The sequence below is a fragment of the Heterocephalus glaber genome, unplaced genomic scaffold, assembly GCF_053883595.1.
Source record: "Heterocephalus glaber isolate CG9 unplaced genomic scaffold, H.glaber_assembly_v1.0 deba00001673, whole genome shotgun sequence".
In the NCBI taxonomy this organism is placed as follows: domain Eukaryota; kingdom Metazoa; phylum Chordata; class Mammalia; order Rodentia; family Bathyergidae; genus Heterocephalus; species Heterocephalus glaber.
Window position 1 is genome coordinate 15975726 of NW_028258410.1, and position 18980 is coordinate 15994705.

The 18980-nt window shown below is 46.3% G+C and overlaps 1 protein-coding gene and 1 pseudogene across 4 annotated transcripts in view; one reads left to right on the forward strand and one right to left on the reverse strand.

Annotated features, from left to right (window-relative positions):
* Tshz2 (teashirt zinc finger homeobox 2) overlaps window positions 1–18980 on the reverse strand; it is a 433036-nt gene that overhangs the window by 17969 nt on the left and 396087 nt on the right. The window lies entirely within an intron of this gene.
* Window positions 3848–5226, forward strand: LOC101697681 (SWI/SNF-related matrix-associated actin-dependent regulator of chromatin subfamily E member 1 pseudogene; annotated as a pseudogene).

Consider the following 18980-nt stretch of genomic DNA (forward strand, 5'->3'; position numbering starts at 1 on the left):
GCTTTTTCAGACCCTTAAAGACTTATTTGTCTTGAAAGTCTTCTCCTTGGAATACTTAAATATAGATGGTGTGCTGGTTGTAATTGACACACTGGAAAATCTCAACTTTTGAACTTCCTCTTAAAGCTCGACTTGTAATAAATCAACCATGTCTCAAATGCACGATAGCTGCTTCGTGACACAAACCAGACAAACAACTGCCTACAGCTTTGAAGTTGGAGGGGAATGTTTCCATGGGTTTTTCTTATCAGTGCCAAAGCTAACGTCTTCTAAGCTGACCTCTACCTGTGTCACCAATTTTGACTGTCTAATGGAGAGGGCAAACTGAAAATAATTTTACAAGTAAGTTACTATTTTGCCTACTCTATGGGCAACCCTTGAAATAGTTTGAGATCTTTTGCTACCGTGTGCAGATATGGCAGAGGAAGCAAACCTGCAGGAGCAGGGTGACATCTTGGAGAACAACAACAAAAACAAAAACGGCAGGCAAGAAAACGTGGGACCTCCTGAGAGTGTGCTGACACTGTCACTAGGGGTCATTTGTATGCTTACTTGTGTATCAGCTTAGATGATTTCAATGGCAGCAGGAAATCTTTAACTTAGAGCACATTCTTCAACTGCTGGCTACCCAAGTAGTTAAGAAATGGAAATGAAAGGATGGCATGAGCATTTGCCCTATGCACATCTCTTGACAACCAATGATGGGATTATGGAGTCTTAACTGCTAAACGGTTATCCCTAATTATAATCAAAGGTACGTCAATCCAAATAAAAATGATAAGGCAGAGAGTGTTCTCTGCTATCTATCCCCCTCTGCTCCTCCACGAGCTTTTTAACATGAATCACTTCTCAGTATGCTTTGACAAAGCTTGGATTGAATAATTATTAAAAGGAGAGGGAGCCCAGTGTTAAGTAAAACATTTTTTTTTTTGCAGGAAAAAATGGTTTTAATTTTTTTTAACAGAAAGGAACAGGTTTTTTTTTTCAGTTTTAAATATTTGGTTCTATCATGCGTATCTCTCACTGTTTTTATTGCACTCCATGTATTACAAAGGTTATACGAGAAATTTCTATCAGACAGCAAGTCCCGGGGACAGGTTTACTTATTCATCAATACTGGTCTAGGTTTTCCTTCTTAATGAAGAGGTCAGGTTTGGGGTGGATCATGAATGCATTTTTGCTTTTACTGCCAGGAAGATCTGAGTCAAGGTATGGCCCAACCTGGGCAATGACGTGGGCCTGAAGGCTGCCATCTGTAGAGACTGGTTGCCATCCATATTCCTACTCCATTTTCTGTTGGCAGATTTGTTACTAGTTTGTTCCTGTCATTTAGTAGCTGTGTGACATTGGGGGGAAAACATATCTCTTCTGACCCTACATCCCACCTTTGCCACATCAGGATGTATTAGCACCTTTCACAAACTCTGCCTGGCACACAGTAAGTGCTGAAGAAAATGCAGATTCATTTAATTATTTTTATTTCTTTAATGATTTGATTGCCTCACACACAGTTACAGAATTTTTAAAATGCTGTGGAATGAGATGTAGAATAAAGTTAAAAATATATGCATAAAATTCTGCTTATGCATTAGAAATAAGTAGTCAGCAGGTCTTAGAAAAATGGATTTCTTTCTGGAAATTTAAAAGACTAAATAGAAGAGAGGCTCTTTAGTCCCTGAATTAAATAAATGTTGAAAAGAAATCAGTTGTCAATTCAAATATGAAGCTAAGAAAAGTTTTTGCTGTTTATTAAAAAAAAGGATAAAATAGCATTTCAAAACATTTGATGTGGATACTAAAAGAAGAAAGCAAAAAGCAGTCATAATACCTACCATTTTATTAAGTGCTTATTATGAGCTGGGGACTTTATGATTCCACCTGACAGCAGACGTGGCTGTTCCTATTCATTGGTGAGAAAATAGAGGCATGGATTGGTTAAAAAATTTAATGAAGGGTAAAGAGTCAGCAAATTGAGGAGCCACCCTGTGGGCTTGGGCCTTTCTGATTTCAAAGCCGGTTTTTCTTGTTGTCAATGAGCTAACTAGGATCTTTGAAAGCCACATTGCTCAGCCCAGCTATATAATGAAAAAAGTGATAAGGATTGAAAACCTGTCCAGCTATTGTCATCTTTTCAAAAGACAAATTAAAAGGGTGTCAGAGATCAGGACAACACCGTGACAATGAAAAGGGGGGATGTCCCCGGTGACTTCAGTGTTAATTATAATTTTGTGACTAGCAATTATGTATTTAATATTCAACAATTCTCAAGTATGGTTGCTTTTGGTGCATGGTCATAGCAGAGAGACAGGGAGCAATTTCCCTATATCTGTTTTTATTGAGCCACATTCATGTGCTCCGAGAAAGCACTTAAATTGTTTAAAAGAGGTCTACATGCAAACACCACCATGAACAACTCGGACGGCTTCAAGTCCAGCTGCAGCGATGTGATTCACAGTGGAGCCCGTCCTCTCCAAGTGGAGCACAGAGCCAAATGTTATTTATCACCAACTAACTTATGACCAAGGAGATTCACAGAGTGGATGCAGCCAGGCGACTCCACTGCTACCTAAAGTGTGAGTTGTGGGCCTTTAGGAAGAATGGCGTGCCCTGCAAGTATGGCAAGGAAACAGGGCTGGCTCATTCCACAGTGACCCTATGTCCGAGGCCACGGTGGCACTGTTCGGGTCATGTCTACACCGGTGAAGGGGCTGGTGTGTTGGAGCATGCATTTAGATAATGTGGTCAAAGCCTCCTGCTTTCCAAGAGGAGTCTGCCTTCGTTGTAATGATGGTCTCCATCTGTTGAATGCCCACTCTTGGGAGAAGGCTTGACTGTTCCATTTAATTCTATACTAAGAAGATATTTTAAACAGTTCATTACCTATGTTTTGAACTAAATCTCTCTTTCCACCCCCACCACCTCCCACAACTCTACCTGGAAAATTCCCACCCCATTCTTACCCACTGGCTTACACAGTACAACCTTATCAACAATTCCTATCCCAGAATCCAGACCAGGTCCCCATTTCCTCTTTCTTACTCCCCACTTGCTGGAAATATGAGGTTGATTCCCTCAAGCTTGGCCCATTCGCCTGCCATTGTAGAATCACAGAACTGAAAGTGGGAGACTTTTGCAGATGGTGAGTGAGAGGCCTTGGATGAAGATGATGAGAACAATAAGAGATGCCTGCTATTTATCGCCCCAGTCCATTTTGTCCCAAGTGTTTAACCAATTACATCCGATGTAAACCTCAAGGCAGAGAAGGAAACCAAGCTCAGACATGGCAGACATGGTAGGCAAATAATAAGTGGTAGGCAGTGTACCGAGACTCACAGGTCTCAGCAATAACCAGCCTGACTCTGTTTCGCATAGAGCTACTTGGTGAAACCCAGGTGTGGATCCCCCTCCCAAAGGCTCCGCCTTTCTTCTTCCAGGATGTGGCTTGGGCATTGGGATTTTCAGTCGCTCCCCAGGACAGGGGACTACGCGGCCAAGACTGAGAACCATGGCTCGAATGTGGGATTGGTTGGTTGGTTCTTGGCTCCTGCCATTTAATCCTCAGTCCCTTCTTTCACAGGCACAGTAGAACACATCATTTGTACATTCTATAGCATTCCTTGCTTCTTTCTGTCTCTCTGTCTCCACCACCTTTCTGTGTAAACCCAGTTCCATCACTGTACACACAAATAAAAAGCCAAACCAAGCAGTGTTAAAGACAGCACACCTTAGTTATGAGCCCCAGTCAAAATGGTCTTGCTGTACAACACCTGCAGGTCCTTGGGTTCTGTTTGTTTGTGCTTTAGCAACAATAGTCAGGAGCTGCGGCACTGGCTTGGCCCGAGGTGTCTCAGATTCATTCTTAAGGAACCGAGAACTAAATCTTCCAAAATGTCAAAAAGACATCTTGTGCCCCACCTCCCACCCCAGCTCCTCCAACCCAAATGCCCAGCACCCCACGGTTTGTGGGATACGTCCCATACAGTCATCTCGCCTACAACAACTACAGGCTGAGAGGGAACCCGGGGACCAGCAGCCGGGTCACGGCATCCTCTGCTATTGCGATTCCAAAACCCGCAAGGCCACCAGATAAGCCGCTGATGCCCTACATGAGGTACAACAGAAAGGTCTGGGACCAAGTAAAGGCTTGCAACCCTGACCTAAAGTTGTGGGAGACTGGCAAGATTATTGGTGGCATGTGGCGAGATCTCAATGATGAAGAGAAACAAGAATATCTAAACGAATATGAAGCAGAAAAGATAGAGTACAATGAATCCATGAAGGCTTATCATAACTCCCCCGCGTACCTTGCGTACATCAATGCAAAAAGCCGTGCAGAAGCTGCACTAGAGGAAGAAATCCGGCAGAGACAGTCGCGCACGGAGAAAGGAGACCCTTACATGAGCATCCAACCTGGGGAAGACCCGGATGATTACGACCACGGCTTCTCCATGGAGCACACAGCCGCCGCCCGTTTCCAGAGGAACCGGAACCTCGGCCTCATCAGCGGGGTCCTCAGCGACAGCGCAGTGCAGGACGTCCTGTCCGTGGTCACCACAGCTGGAATGCAGGTCCTCAAGCGCCAGGCCCAGTCCCTCTTGGTTCACCAGGGAAAACTGGAAGCGGAACTTCTTCAAACAGAGGAGCGGCACCAGGAAAAGAAGAGGAAGTTCCTGGAAAGCACAGATTTGTTCAACAAGGAACTTAAAAGGCTGTGCGGTCTGAAGGTGGAAGTGGATGTGGAGGAGCAGGCCCGCAGGAGGCAGGAGGAGAGGGGGAAGGAGGTGGTGGAGCAGGCGGAGCGCTGGCCCCCGAGGAGGAGCCCGCAGGCGGCAAGGCTGAGGAGGAGAAGGACGACGAGAGCATCCCGATGGGCACAGAGGAGACACACCTTGAAGAGGCAGCGGAGAGCCAGCGGCACGCGGCGAGGAGGGCCCGCCTACCCCCGAGCACCAGGAGGGCGCAGGCAGCGCGGCGGAGGAGGGGACCAGCGACAGCAAGCCGGCTCCGCTCGGAGAGCAACAGCGGCCCCGTGGGGAGCCACCCTTAGACCCCTCCCGGAAGACCAGAAAAAGGAATAAACGTTGCCTTGTTTTATGTGTCCCAAATACTTTTTTAAATGAAAGAAATGTGTTTTGGTTTTCATGGTGTTGCGTGGTCTGTGTATCAATTTTTTCTTGTCCATATCGCGTCACCAAAGGCTTTTGGACCATGAGCGTCAGAGCCTAAGGCACAGCCACCTTTCTGAGGTTGTGAAGGTGACTCTTTTCTTTGGAATCTGTCGTTGGACTTCGACTGCTGAAGGCCTTGGAATGTAGATCGAGAGACACCGCCTCTCCGGAGTTACCTTCGATGCTGCAGAACCTCCTCACAATGCCTTCTCAGCTCACTCGGTGCTTACCAGAGCCATAGCTTTAAACCTGCCCGGTCCCCTCCTGTGACCCGAGAACACGGTCGTGCGGAGGCCAGTGTGTTGGCTTCCCCTTTTGGCTTTTAGTCCCTGTCCGGTACGCAGAGCTGTGTTCCAGGGTAGAGCGCAGCCGGCAGCGAACTGCACTTGGGTGGTCCTGACCCAGATGCGGTGTCTGCCTTCAGGGTAGTCACTGGCTGGTGGAGTAGTCATGGAGTGAACACAGCTCACACAGTCTGCTGCTTTTTGTTCTAATTAATATTGGATACACGTCTTTTTTTTTTTTTTTGGTACCGGGGATCGAACTCAGGACCTTGCACTTTCGAGGAGGGCGCTGTGCCTCTGAGCTACATGCCCGGCCCCAATTCATCCTTATTGTACAGGGGGAAATTTTTTTTTTAAACCAGGTTTTCCAAAGACAGAATAGATCACAAGTATTCTCTTAAGGGATGGAACATTCTTACAAAGGACTAGATAACTTGAAAATGATTAGCCCATTCCAGAAGAAAAACAGCTGGGAATTAAGTTTGTCTGCTTGAAATTGTTTATAATCAAAACATTCAAAACCTCAAGGCTCAGGATCCCACAGATCAGAGCCAAACTTTTTGATAAACTCTTAGTAAGTCTTGGAGACTAGAAGCAAGATAGTTTGTGACATGTATGCTTCCTAAAAACTAGAATAGATTTTTACTGAATAGTGATATATCTGATGGTCTATGTTTCTTAAAGGTTCAAATGTAATAAAAAACAAAAAACAAAAAACAATAGTCATTGTTGGTTCTGGAGGACTTGCCCTGTACCTGGCCCATGGGAGGTGCTTTACCTGGGCAGTGAGGCCCCCATAGCAAAATCCAGGTAGGATGCCGAGTAGGCCCTCTTGGCTTCTGGGAATGCAAAGTGATTGGGGTCGCTGGGGCTCTAAGAGCTGTCCCTGGATTTGAACCTTCTCTTTGCTTGCCCTCAAGGGCTCTTGCACCACTAGGCCACACTGCCTTCAGTAGGTGCCTTTGGGCTCACGCTCTGGGTTTGATCTGTGTGCCAAAGAAGCACCAAACCACCCTTTCTGTCTTGAAGTAATTCAAAGCTTTCTTCCACTCCCAAATCATGTAAATATGTATTTTAAACACCTTGTGTAAGATTTATTAGAAATCTTTCCGTCTTTCCAAGTATGGCTGTAAACGAAGCATATAAAAGAAGTGCATGGAAAGCTTGCATGGAGGATTCCCAGGACCACAAGCTGGTTTTCTAGAGGTGAGGCCAGCGCCAGGCCCCTGGTCCTCAGAAGCATCCGCGACAGCAATAGAATGACGACAAGAGTTGTGCGGACGAGGTAGGAGCCAGTGTGCTGGACGGAGTCACTCCCCCTACTTGGAGACAGTCTTTAGAGAAGTAGTTCACTTAAAATGAGGCCGAGGCAAGCCCTAACCTGATCTGACCGGTATCTTAATGAGAAGAGAAAATCCAAACACACAGAGAGACACGAGGGAAAACCAGGGGAAGTGGAGGGAAAACCAAGGAAGAGGCCTCGGAGGGGGCCAACTCTGCTCAGCCCTCCTCCCTGATCTGTGAGGTAGGAAGGGCAGATACTACTCAAAATAAGTAAAAATAGGTAAAGCGAGCACATTTCTACAAAATCACGAAGCAATTCGATGGCAAATACAGCATCATGGCTCCTTTTAGAATTTAACTTTGGAGGGCTGGGGATTTAGCTCAGTGGTTCCGGCGCCTGCCTCGCAAGCTGAAGGTCCCGAGTTCAATTCCTGATACCAAAAAAAAATAAAAGAATTTAACTTTGGAAAAGGTTTAGAGCGTTGGGTGGGAATCCTCTGGACAGTTCTTTGTAATTGCTGACTTCTTTATTCCTTAACTTACATCTCAAGGCCCCTTAGAAACCTTGGGGTACCTCATGGAGTGTTGTCTCAGATACTTGTTTTAGGCCAGGAGAAGGACTTTGAAGGACTTTTTCAGAGGGAAGATGTGGAAACTTCCAGAAGGAACAAGCCTGAGAAAACCTGTTAGGGAAACTCCTATCCTCATTTCAAGAACAGCAACTACACTTTCATCTCTCCTTCTGTGTTGGGTTCTATATGAGATCTGTTGAAAACCATTCAACTGCTACTAAAACTTTTACTCTAAAGATAGGCACTAATAATAGCAATAGGAAAAATAATACCAGGTGCCTGATGAAACCAGGCAAGGTTGGGCTAACGTATTTTTGGGCTAACCTAACTTGGGGTATGTATTTTTTGGCTCTTGCTTTGTCAGTGAACATGTAACAAGTTCTTTCAACAAAATTGGGAAGAATCTGCTTCATTCCAGCTACTGGGTACTGTTTTGGTACAGCGACACGGTGGGTAGTAAGACAGATAGGACTTTTACGTTCTAGGACAGATGACATTTGCAGACAAGCTAGCAGGATCGCGTCCTGGACGGGAAAAGGTAAGAGGAGGATATATCAGGTGTGGGGAAGTGGGAGGCTGTAAGTTTGAGTAGCGGTGGAGCTGCTTTGAGCAGGGGCCCAGGGAAGACTTCTCTGAGGAGGTGACATTTGCGCGGGGACTTGAGGAACACATGTCTAGGCAGAGGACCCCCCACAGGTGGCCACAAAGCCAAAGCTTTGTAGAGGACAAAATCCCAAACCAGAGCCTTACCGTCTTTTCTGTGAGTGAGTGAACTAGGGCCCTGGGGTCAAACCTGAACTCTTAGTAATTTTTATACTGCTATGAGCTTAGAAAGGCTTTTTAGGGTTTTGACTGGTTGAAAGACAGAAGAAAGGCAACATCTTGGGATGTGTGAAAATGATATAACTTTCCAATTGGCAGCAACTGATAAAGTTTTATTGGCGCTCACCGATGCACATTTGTCTGTGTGCTGTCTGTAGTGGCTCCGCACTGCAGAGCTGTGTTGGGCAGCGGAGACAGAGACCGTGGTCCACGGAGTCTGAACCGTGACTGTGGCCTTTTGCAGAGTGTTTACGTCCTGCCTGTCCAGTTAGGACATGCTTCCGAAATCACAGTGAGAACATGAGACCAGGTGAAGCAGGCTTGAAGGTGACTTCCACATCATAGGGAACCCCGAAGGAGCTGCCCCTGGCACCATGCATGGGCCTCAGCGGCTGCGTGGACTTAGGTGGGAAAGAAAACCATGTCTAAAACGGCACTCGCCTCTACCCGAGATTCAGCATTTCCTTCCACTGTGAAGAGACACCAAATCAGAAGAGTAGAAATGTTGAGATTTTTACCACCGATATTTTAACTAAAATGTCATAGATGTTTTATGTCACATTATGGTTATTGCAAATATCCTGCAACATTAGGTATATTCATTGTTACTTTGAAAATTATGGCAGTGATTAGCTGTAGTGCTGGTTAAGCTCGTATATTACTGTATCACAAATTAAAAATATTTTTTTTTGGTTTTTTTGTGGCAGGGTCTCCCTTTGTAGTTCAGGCTGTCCCTGAACTCACTATGTAGCCCAGGCTGGCTTCATACTCATGGCAATCCTCCTGCCTCAGCCTCCTGAGAGCTGGGATTACAGGGATGCTCCACCATGCCAAGCTTTTAAAAATATTTGATAGCTGTACTTCAATGCTTTTAAAATTTTTATTTTATTTATCTTCAATGCTTTAAAAAACCCTAAGTAGTTTATTTTATGCCTTCAAAAACATTAATTTTGAGAAGGACTCTATGGACTTCATCAGATGGGTCAAAGAAGTCCATAGCCTAAAATGGTTAAGAACTTTTGTGGCTTAAGAAAATCCATAAGTCAAACATTTCTTTCTCTTTCTTTTTTTTTTGAGACAGGGTCACATGTAGTTCAGGCTGGCCTTGAACTCATGGTGATCCTCCTGCCTCAGCCTCCTGAATGCTAGGATTACAGGCCTGTGCCACCACGCTGAGCAGCAGTTCTTAATCCTGCTCATCACGGCAGGCTGGTGAAGCCTGAGATGCTGAGATGCAGCTATAGAACTTTATGACAGAGGGAGGAGATGGCCATATAAGCAAAATTTTGCATTTTCTCATATGTATGTTTTTAAAAAATTTATTTATTTATTTATTTTTGAGACAGAGTCTCACTGTGTAGTTCAGGCTGACCTTGAACGCACTATATAGCCCAGGCTGGCCCCAAACTTGTGGCAATCCTCCTGCCTCAGCCTCTTGAGTGCTGGGATTACAGGCGTGGACCACCATGCCCGGCCTTGTATGTGTGTTTAATAGTTTGTAGGGGCTGGGGATTTAGGTCAGTGGTTCCACCACCTGCCTCGCAAGCACAAGGTTCCAAGTTTGATCCCTGGTACCCCCCCCCCCCCCAAAGTTTGTAAATACAATTGTTCTTTCTGGAGAGAGAAGTATTGCTCTCATTAGGTTCTCAAAAAAGAGAATGAAAATCTCTGCAAATGATAGTTCAAAACCTCCATCCTAGAAGGAGGCACCCTAGGGTAGGGACTCCCTCCGACATACACTGTGATTCTCTGGACTTTTCCCAAATGTCCAGCATGGTCACTGTCCAGAGAATTTCATTTCTCGTCACATCCCTACCCCACTCGGGTCTATTTTCACCAAAATCCAAAGCCTCGAGGCTGTGCATAAGCAAGAAAATTTCCTCTTTTAGCAAGTGGCTAAATAGGTGGCCACAAAACTGTATGAAGAAGTCCCTCAATATATGCTTTTATGTGGGGAGGGAGGGCCTGTGGATCTCTCAGTTAACCTTCATCATGACAACGGTGGCTTTTCCCATCCCGGTTTTAAATTAAGACACTTTGGACATTTTGTCTTTCTTCTTTCACTCCACACACACAGTCACACAATGAGGCATTTTAATTAGACCTCCTCAATTATTAGAGCACCGGGGAAAAAAATTCATGACTGGCCCGAAAGACCCCAAGCTAGGAAAGAGAAAGGTAATCATTTAATTTGTTGTTGTTTCCATAAATCAGGGCCCAGTCATCAATTTCACCACATATTTGAGAGCACATGTTATTGACAATGTGTTCGCAGAGAAAAATGGAGTTTGCTGGCAAAGTTGTTCCATTTTCTAAAGATTAAATTGTTCATTGTACAGGCTGCCATCTGCCCTCCCTGGAAGAGATTTAGTTGTTGGCAGAGGCATTCAAAGACTAGAAGACAAAGTTAAATTTCTTTCTCTTTATTGCCACATCTAACCAAAGGCAAATTCATTCATTCACCCATTCATTCAATGTCTATCAAACATTTTTTCTGTGTCATCCGTATGAATAAAAGAAGAGGCTCTCTCCTCATGGAGGGGTGCTTGGAGCCTTGGGGTGATTGTGATCCCATGGCACTGGACCCCCAGAGGTCCGGCATTGGGTCCCCAGCTCAACCTGTGTGCTACCAGGGGACCCAGGAATCATGGGGAGTAGGATACATTCCAAGAGCTTTGGAGTCAGTGGACGGTAGATAAGGCAGACACATGTAGCAGTCATACAACATGAGAACATGCCTTGAGAAATACACAAAGAAGAAGCAGAACTCATTTCTGAATAGAACTTCTTGGAAGAACCAAGTGGAAGAACCTGGAAGAAGCATGGAAGAACAAGTACCTTCACATGCATGATGCTCTTTTATTCCACAGTGCCCTGTTGTGAAGGTAGTTATTGATGTCTCCATGTTGCAGGGGAAGTCGCTAAGGCTCAGAGATGGACAGATTGGCTCTGGTTCTTGTAGGAAAGAGGTTAGGACTCAAATTCTCTTTACATTTCCAAGTATTGGCCCCTAGGTTACATCAAGTAAGGCCTCGGACCCCTCACACTTCTGTGTCAGCCCCAGCCCACTTGTCTGGCCCCAGTGCATGATCTGCATCTGAAGCTGCTGATGCCCACTTCACCACCATCAGTTGCTACTGACTTCTTTTGCTCTTTACTCCAGATAAGACCACTCTCCTGTTGGCCTTGACCTTGGACAGTCTTCTTGATTCTAACTTGGATCTTTTTTTCTAGACTACCCATCCTTGAGCTACCTAAGTCTATTCATTCCTAAGGTTTGACCTTCTTCCTAGGGTTTTTTCAACCAAGTTCTCCCAGACCTCAGCAGTCCATCCATCCATCATCCATCATCCATCATCTATCCATCATCCATCCATCTATCATCCATCCATCCAACCATCCATCCATCCAACCATCCCACAAATAAATACCCACTGGATCTCTGCCCACTGTGTCAAGTGTTCAAGATCAAAATGGTCCCTACCTTTAAGGAATGTCCAGTGTCCAGTGACTTGGGGCAAACACACAAAGAGGAAGAAAACATTATGATGGAGGCAAACATCACAGAAGGAAGCATGTGGTCTCATGAGGGGAAAAACAGGGGTTCTAATCTCATCTGCAAATGCACTTGGGTGTGTCTTGGGAGAAGAGGGAGAATCTCAGGATGAGTTTCTTTGGGGATAGTCTATTACAGCAAGACCTGAAGAACTGGATCAAACTCAGCCATCCAGATAAAAATCAAAGGAAAAAAGAATTCTCGGAAGCTTCAAAATATGTGACTCTGAGGCAGAAAGGAGTTTGATTTGTTCAAGGAACTAAAAGAAAGTCCGAGTGTGGCTGATACACCAAGGCAAAGTAAACTGAAGCATTTTAAGTCATTGAGGTTTTAACACAGGTAGTGTGTGCATGTGTGTGTGCGTGTGTGTGTGTGTGTGTGTGTGTGTGTGTGTGACTGAACCCAGGGCCTTCATGCTGAGTTAGATCTCCATATTCTTCTAATTTTCTATTTCAAGATGACGTCTTGTTAAGTTGTTAAGTTGCCCAGGCTGGACTCAAACTTGTGATTTTCTTGCATCAGCCTCCCAGAGTGCTGGGATAATGGGAAGACATTATCACTTTCCCTGCTAGCCTAGGCATTTTCAACTAAATAAATACTGTGCTTTAGTCCAGCATATTGAATATTCAACAGATATGATTTTCAAAACAAGTTTGGAGCATATGTTGATAAAAATATGAATGCTTTATTACCTATTGCATATCTGAGTATTTTAATTGGTCAAATTTTAGATCTAGATGGTTATGAACTGGAAAGTGAGAAAATTTCCATTCTAAAGAAGCATCCTCCCCAGAGACTCTTGTACTATGTGGATGCTCTGTAAAAACCCAAGATAGTTCTTTTTTTTTTTGGTGCCGGGGATTGAACTTGGGACCTTGTGCTGGCGAGGTAGTTACCAGAACCACTGAGCTAAAACCCTGGCCTGATTGTTCTTTATCTAGAACAGCTTTTAAAAATTTTCATGAGCAACATAAACAATATGGAATGTTGGTTTGGAGTTTCAGTCAACTTTTTCCAGAAAGCTTTTCCAATCTGTCACTTTTAGGCTGGGAAAATTAGATTCATGGAGACCGGTTTTCAGGGAGGGAAAGAGAAGGGGATTGTTGGGATGGGATAAACTCTTAACGGCACAACTTGGCACTTTTTGTATGCCTTTTGCTGGTAGTTTGCATGAGTACATAAAAGAAAAATGTGGTCTTCAGAGTCTCCTTTCCAGTAAAATTAGTAATAATCTCTTATTAAATCATCAAGAGTAATAGGATAAAGGCAGTTGGCCCCATCCATGTGGGTTTTGCCTAAGTTCCAAAAAAGTCAGGGATTATATACTGCGAACAGAAAGCAATCCCATGATTTCTGAAGCACTCCATTGCCAAGGCATCCGAAATGCCTTACACGCATTCTCTCTTTTACCTTTAATTCTTTCAATGTAACAAGAAAAAGCTCTCTGAGGAGGGGGGATGCATTTTAAGGAGAGGGATATAGGGGCACCAATAGAGAGAACAGGCCAAAAGCGAAAGCAAAATGATTCACAGAGCAAATATGTCCAGTACTGCTATATCTCAGCTCATTTCAACAAATATTAAACAATCAAGCCACAGGTAGCCACTGGCTTCGGAGACTTAGAATTCAGTGAGGAGGCTAAGATTCGTCCATCCATGGATGTGCCTGTGGAGTCAGAAAATATTTGAGCACCTCCTCCCAGCAGTCCCTGGGCTCAGCAAGGGGGTCCCTCCTCACAGTCATCTGGCAGCCTGCATGGGAACATGCTGTTCCCTGTCTCTGCCCTCAGGGAGCCAACTTATCATCTGACGACAGAAGGAGAATACAGCACAACACAGCCGACCAGTGTTGCCAAAGGGAGGTCAAGGCTGCTCTGGAAGCTTCTAGGGGATGGTGATGGATGTGTGCATAAATAACAGCACTGAGACACCCTTAATGGGTTAGGGGAGTAGGGGGCAGGTCCTACAAGGAAGCAATCAATCTAATTAAAGAACCAGGAAGCAAATAATTAAGCAGATGGAAGCCGAGCTGACCTTGAAGAGGGAGCAGGATTTCAGTCAGCGAAGATGGGGCAGGCAGATCTCCAAGCTGAGGGCACAGCCAGGCATAGTGGTGCTGGCTCATGTGTTGAGTATGGCTTGGGAGACGCGATACGTGGTCCTTGCGTCTGCCCCCTTTGCTCATTGCAGTATCAACTCAGTGAGGACAGTGACATTTCTTGCCTTAGGCAATGGCAACTGATAGGGTCTTCAAAAAGTCTGGGACAGAGAAGGGGACTCACAAATATTTATTGAACAAGCAAATGATAATTATATAACCGTTGCTTGCTTATGGCCTGATTAATGTGCACTGTACTGAGTACACTTATTTGTTCGTTTGTTTATTTACTGGTGCTGGGGAGTGAACCCACGCCCTGCACATGTTAGTGAGGGCTCTACCCCTGGACCACACCCCCACCCCTTTTTATTTTGAGACAGGGTCTCACTAAGTTGCCCGGGCTGGTCTTGAACCTGCAAGCCTCCTGAGTAGCTGGAGTTACAGACAGGTGCCACCATGTCCTATCTGTTTATTTAATCTTTACAACAACCTGACGAATCAGGTCCTTTGGTAAGGAGATAATTTAAGCAACTTGAGCACAGAATCCTGGGTAGGAACCGAGCCAAGGGTTCTCTGGCTCTGGGACCCCACAGCTAAGTGCGGCGTTGCTCTGCCCTGCAGGGGTTGAGGGGGATGACTAATACCAAAAAGGAAGACGGCTTTCTGGGGAGGAACACAGGAGAATATCCAGGGGTTGCTAAGTTACTAGGGATTCTGACACAGGGGACTGATGTGACTGAGGAAATCACACCCCCAACTTCCAGACTTTTCTGTAAGGAGGTGACGACTGTGCACACAGTTTTCTGAGAGGGCTGCAAAATGTGTGCAAATTGCTCACGATGTTCTTAGAGATGTCAAGCTTTGAGGATCTCCTGGACCACCTGGCATCTTGCCTAGACAGTCACTAATCTTTCCAGCCACCTGGAAAGGTGGTTATTATGACTCCTGTTCCAGGAGAGAATAATGTGATCCGGGAAAAGATCAGGTTGTATGTGCAAACTCCACAGGTGGTGAGAGAAGATGCTGAATGGCCTTTTCTTGTTTCACGATATTTAGGCCAACACCACAAAGTTGGGGGACTATGGGAGCTACATATCTCATAGTTTAAAGGAGGTTGTCAGACACTACTCCAGCCGTGATCAAAGATAACATCATCAGTAATGAGTCTCGTCCATGTCATGAAATCGCCGAGAAGGTTGCCTTATTGCTATGGGATTCTTGGCAAAAATGCGTAACTAGATCCAGGCATGAGAAGTCTTCAAGACACCAGACATACCACACGTGGGAGGGATTCCACAAAATAACTGGCTGGTACTTGTCAGAGTGTCAAAGTCATAAAAGACACGGAAAGACTGTGGGACAGTCACAGAGGGAAGGAGATGGAGATCCATGAACTAAATCCAATTTGAGAGCCTAAATTAGATTTGGGGACAGCAAAAGAACTTGGCTCAAAAGTGATAAAAGTCAAATAAGACCTGTAGTTTGGTTAATAATAAACACATGTTAATTTCCTGGTGGGGATGAGGATACTACGACTAGGTGGCCTGTGAAGGACAGATATAGCTCTCTGTATTCTTTGCAACTCTCTTTAAATCTAAAATTATTTTATAATAAGAAGTTAAAAAAAAGAAGGAGAGACTGTTGGACACACTCCCAGGGGATTAAGTGACAGAAAAATAGGCTACCTGGTCGAGTGTGGTGGCCCACGCCTGGAATCCCAGCACTCGGGAGGCTGAGCAGGAGAATTGTTGTGCGTTCAAGGCCAGCCTGGGTTACATAGTGAATTCAGGGCCAGCCTGAACTACAAAGGGAGACCCTGCCTCAAAAAACCGAAAAAAAAAAAAAGAAAGAAAAATAGGCTACCATTGATCATTTTCCTACCTGTCACCAGGGTAGGTAAGAGAGGACTAGAGGAATTTTTGGAGGAAGTTGGTGGACAAATGCACAGAGAGGGCACCGGAAGCCAGGGGTGGCCCTAGGCAAAATACTTGGGGTTGGATTCCAGCAAGGAGGGGAGGTTGGCCTCTGAGTTCCCATTGGCCGATGCTTATGTGACAGATGGCGGACTCTGAGCTATACAGTCACAACTTGGGTTCTCCAAAGTTAAGGCCCCAACGGATACCTAACTGCATAGAGGATCAAGTAAGTCCCTCATAGGAAGTGGTGTGGAATTTGCATCTAGCACGGCCACATTCTCCCACAGATTTCAAATAATCTCTAGATGACTTAGAATTCCTAGTACACTGTAAACGTTACAGAAATAGTTGTTATACTAGTATATTGTTAATCAGGTTTTCCCCCCAAAATAAGACCTACCTCGAAAAAGAGTACTGGTCGTTACCATGGTGATGGCTGAAGCCCATGCCTCACTGCTCTCTTGCTCGGTGGTGGCCACTGTGCAATGCAGGTGAGGTAAGGTGACTGGGCTGGCATTTTTCATTTCTAGTTTGCAAGGCTGATTATTTTCTGGTTAGGTCTTATTTTGGCGAGGGGGAAACAGGGAAGGAAATAAAGATAGAAAGATCTGTACATACTTAGTACAGACACATTTTTTCCTGTGTGTGTGTGTGTGTGTGTGTGTGTGTGTGTGTGTGTATTGGAGATTAACCCAGAGCTTTTGCACTGAGTTTACATCCGCAGCCCTTTGTTCATTTGTTTATTTATTTTTGAGACAGAATCTTGCTAAGTCTCTAAATAGCCCAGGCTAAGCTTGAACTTGTGATTCTCCAGCCTCAGCTTCCCAGAGTGCTGGGATTAGTGGCATGTGCCACCCTGTTTGGCTTTTTCCGAATATTTTTGATCTGAGGTTGGTTAAATCTGTGGATGCAGATTCCTACATATGGGAGGGTCCTGTGCTCACAGCTATTGCAAAGGAGTGAGTGGGTGGAGCAAAAGAGACAGAAAAGCAGCCTAGCCGGCCACACTCCGTGGCAATGGCAGAGAGTGAGCCCCCTGCAGGCCACTGTCGGAGTCACAACCGCTAACAGCCAGGTGCCCACTGCAAGAGGACGCTACAGAGCCACACGGTGAAGGGCATGGCTACCGAGGACGAAGACTGGGGGCTTCTGTGCACTTGTGGAGGGAAGTGGAGGAGTCATGGAAGCCCATGGCCTTTCTCAAGGTTCAGCTGGCGTCCTGGTGCCATGGGTGAGTCTGGATGGTCAGGGCCCGCGCTGCAGTGGACTGGCATATGACAGGTGGATGGGGGCTGCGCTGGAGTTGCTGGCCCCTGGTGGGTGTGGTTTCCTGGGTGCGTTAGCATCCTTGCTGCTTTGGGGGGAAGCGGAGATGCTTCTCTAGGGCGCTGCTGCTGGAGGCTGGTGATCCCTTTGCTGCCAGCCCGGACGCCAGGGTGGTGGCAGGAGGCACCAGGCTTTGCTTTGTCCTCACCTGGGCCAATTTCCACTTCCAAGGAGTGGAGTGCTTGAAAAAAGTCAGTTAAATTAGGCTTGGTAAAGGGACACTGCATCTTTGAGTAATGAGGTTGGGAAACGGGGAAAACATTTTCCACTAGCTCATGTCTCACTGTATGGCGTTCCGATTTCATGACACTTCATCATAAATCATTCCTTATCACTCACAGGGGAATGGAACATGGCTCCAGTTAAGATTCGTTAGCGATTGTAAAGAAGAAACATGAATTGCTGTAGATCAGGGTTTCTTGATCATCTTCCTGTCCAGTGTAGGCACTTTTTTATCATTATATTTACTGTAACTGTTGTTTAAAGCATAAATAAGCGGAAGGAAAGAGCAGCAAATATGAATAATGAAAATAAATTCATCTTATTTATGTGTTTATGCAAGCATCCGACAATTATTCCTCACAGCTCACTCGGCCAGGCTTGGCGGCTGCCCCATGCAGGACAGTTCCTTCCTCTTCCCGTGCCTCCTTCTGCTTCCTTCCATCCTGCAGAATGCGGCACGTTCGTGTGCAGGGGGAGGCCTCGGGCTGTGTGTTGCTTCAGCCTGAGCTCCGTCAGCCCCACGCTCAGACAGAGGCCTACAGGCAAACGGGGTAGGTACGGGCAGCTCATTCAGATCCTGAGGAGCCAGAGGCAGGTGTGCACTAAAGAGCAAGAGCCAGGGGCTAGGCTGTGGCACTCCACGCTGTAAAAGGAGGCCTTTAATTTAAAGAGGATCCAGCTGGTGGGCCATGTGGGCTGAATAAAGACTTTGGTCAGAAAGTCCTGGCTGCTGGACCAGACCACCCCGGCAGGCTTGTGATTGAAGCGCCAAAGGTTAGAGGGCTGGTGGACCCTTCGACACAGCCTGGACCCCTCTCCGGCTAGGGTGTCTGCTGAGGAAAGATTCGGTGGGCTCGGGCAGCTGAGATGGCTCCCAGTGTTTACTCAGGCATGGAGAGGACAGCACAGCCTGTCCTGAAAACGCTGACAGGGCTCTCCAGTGACTGCTGCTGGAGAGACCCCTGGGCCCTCCCACCAGGTCAGTGCCTCCCGACTGCTTCCTGGTGGTTCCCAGCAGGGCCTTGCAGAGCCAGCTGCTGGGGTCTCCTTCTGCATCCCTGCCCCATCGGGATGCTGCCCTCGCGGGGGCAGGGCGTCCAGCAGTAGCTTTGTGTCTGGTGCATGTGGAACTTTCCAGAAAAGTCCAAGTGGGGTCCTCTGAGGAGTAGGTGCGGCACCTTGCTGCTGTCCCTGGGCCTCTGCAACATGCCAGGTTGCCTGGTGTCAGCCCTCTCTTCAGTGTCCATGGAGTCTTCCTGGTCCTCCACCCTCTGCGATGTCCACTGAGGGTCCTGTCCACACCTGGCCCAGCTCTCCATGGGTCCCAGGGGCTGAACCCCACTGCTGGCGGGGATTTCTGGGCATCACACTCCTCAGGGCTCCCACAACTGCTTACTTTGCTCTCAGGCCTCGTGTGCATTTTGTAGCATCGGCCCCATTTTATGGCCAAATGGAGGCTCTGCAGGGGCTCCGTGATTTGCCAAGTTCCCCCACTGGGATCCAATTGTGAGCCCTCTCCATGGAGCGTGCGCTCTCCTGACTGTTCTCTTGCTTCAGGCCTTAGAAATGCTTTTGAGCCAAGAAAGCGGAAGTGCAGAGAGGCCGAGCACCCAGCCAAGTGAGTGGGGACGAGGCGAAGCCCACATCTGGGCTGCCCTTACTTCCTCCAGGGAGGAGAAAACACGGATGAGTGGCTTGGATTTCTATCCTTTTTAGGGTTGGTGAAGATGCAG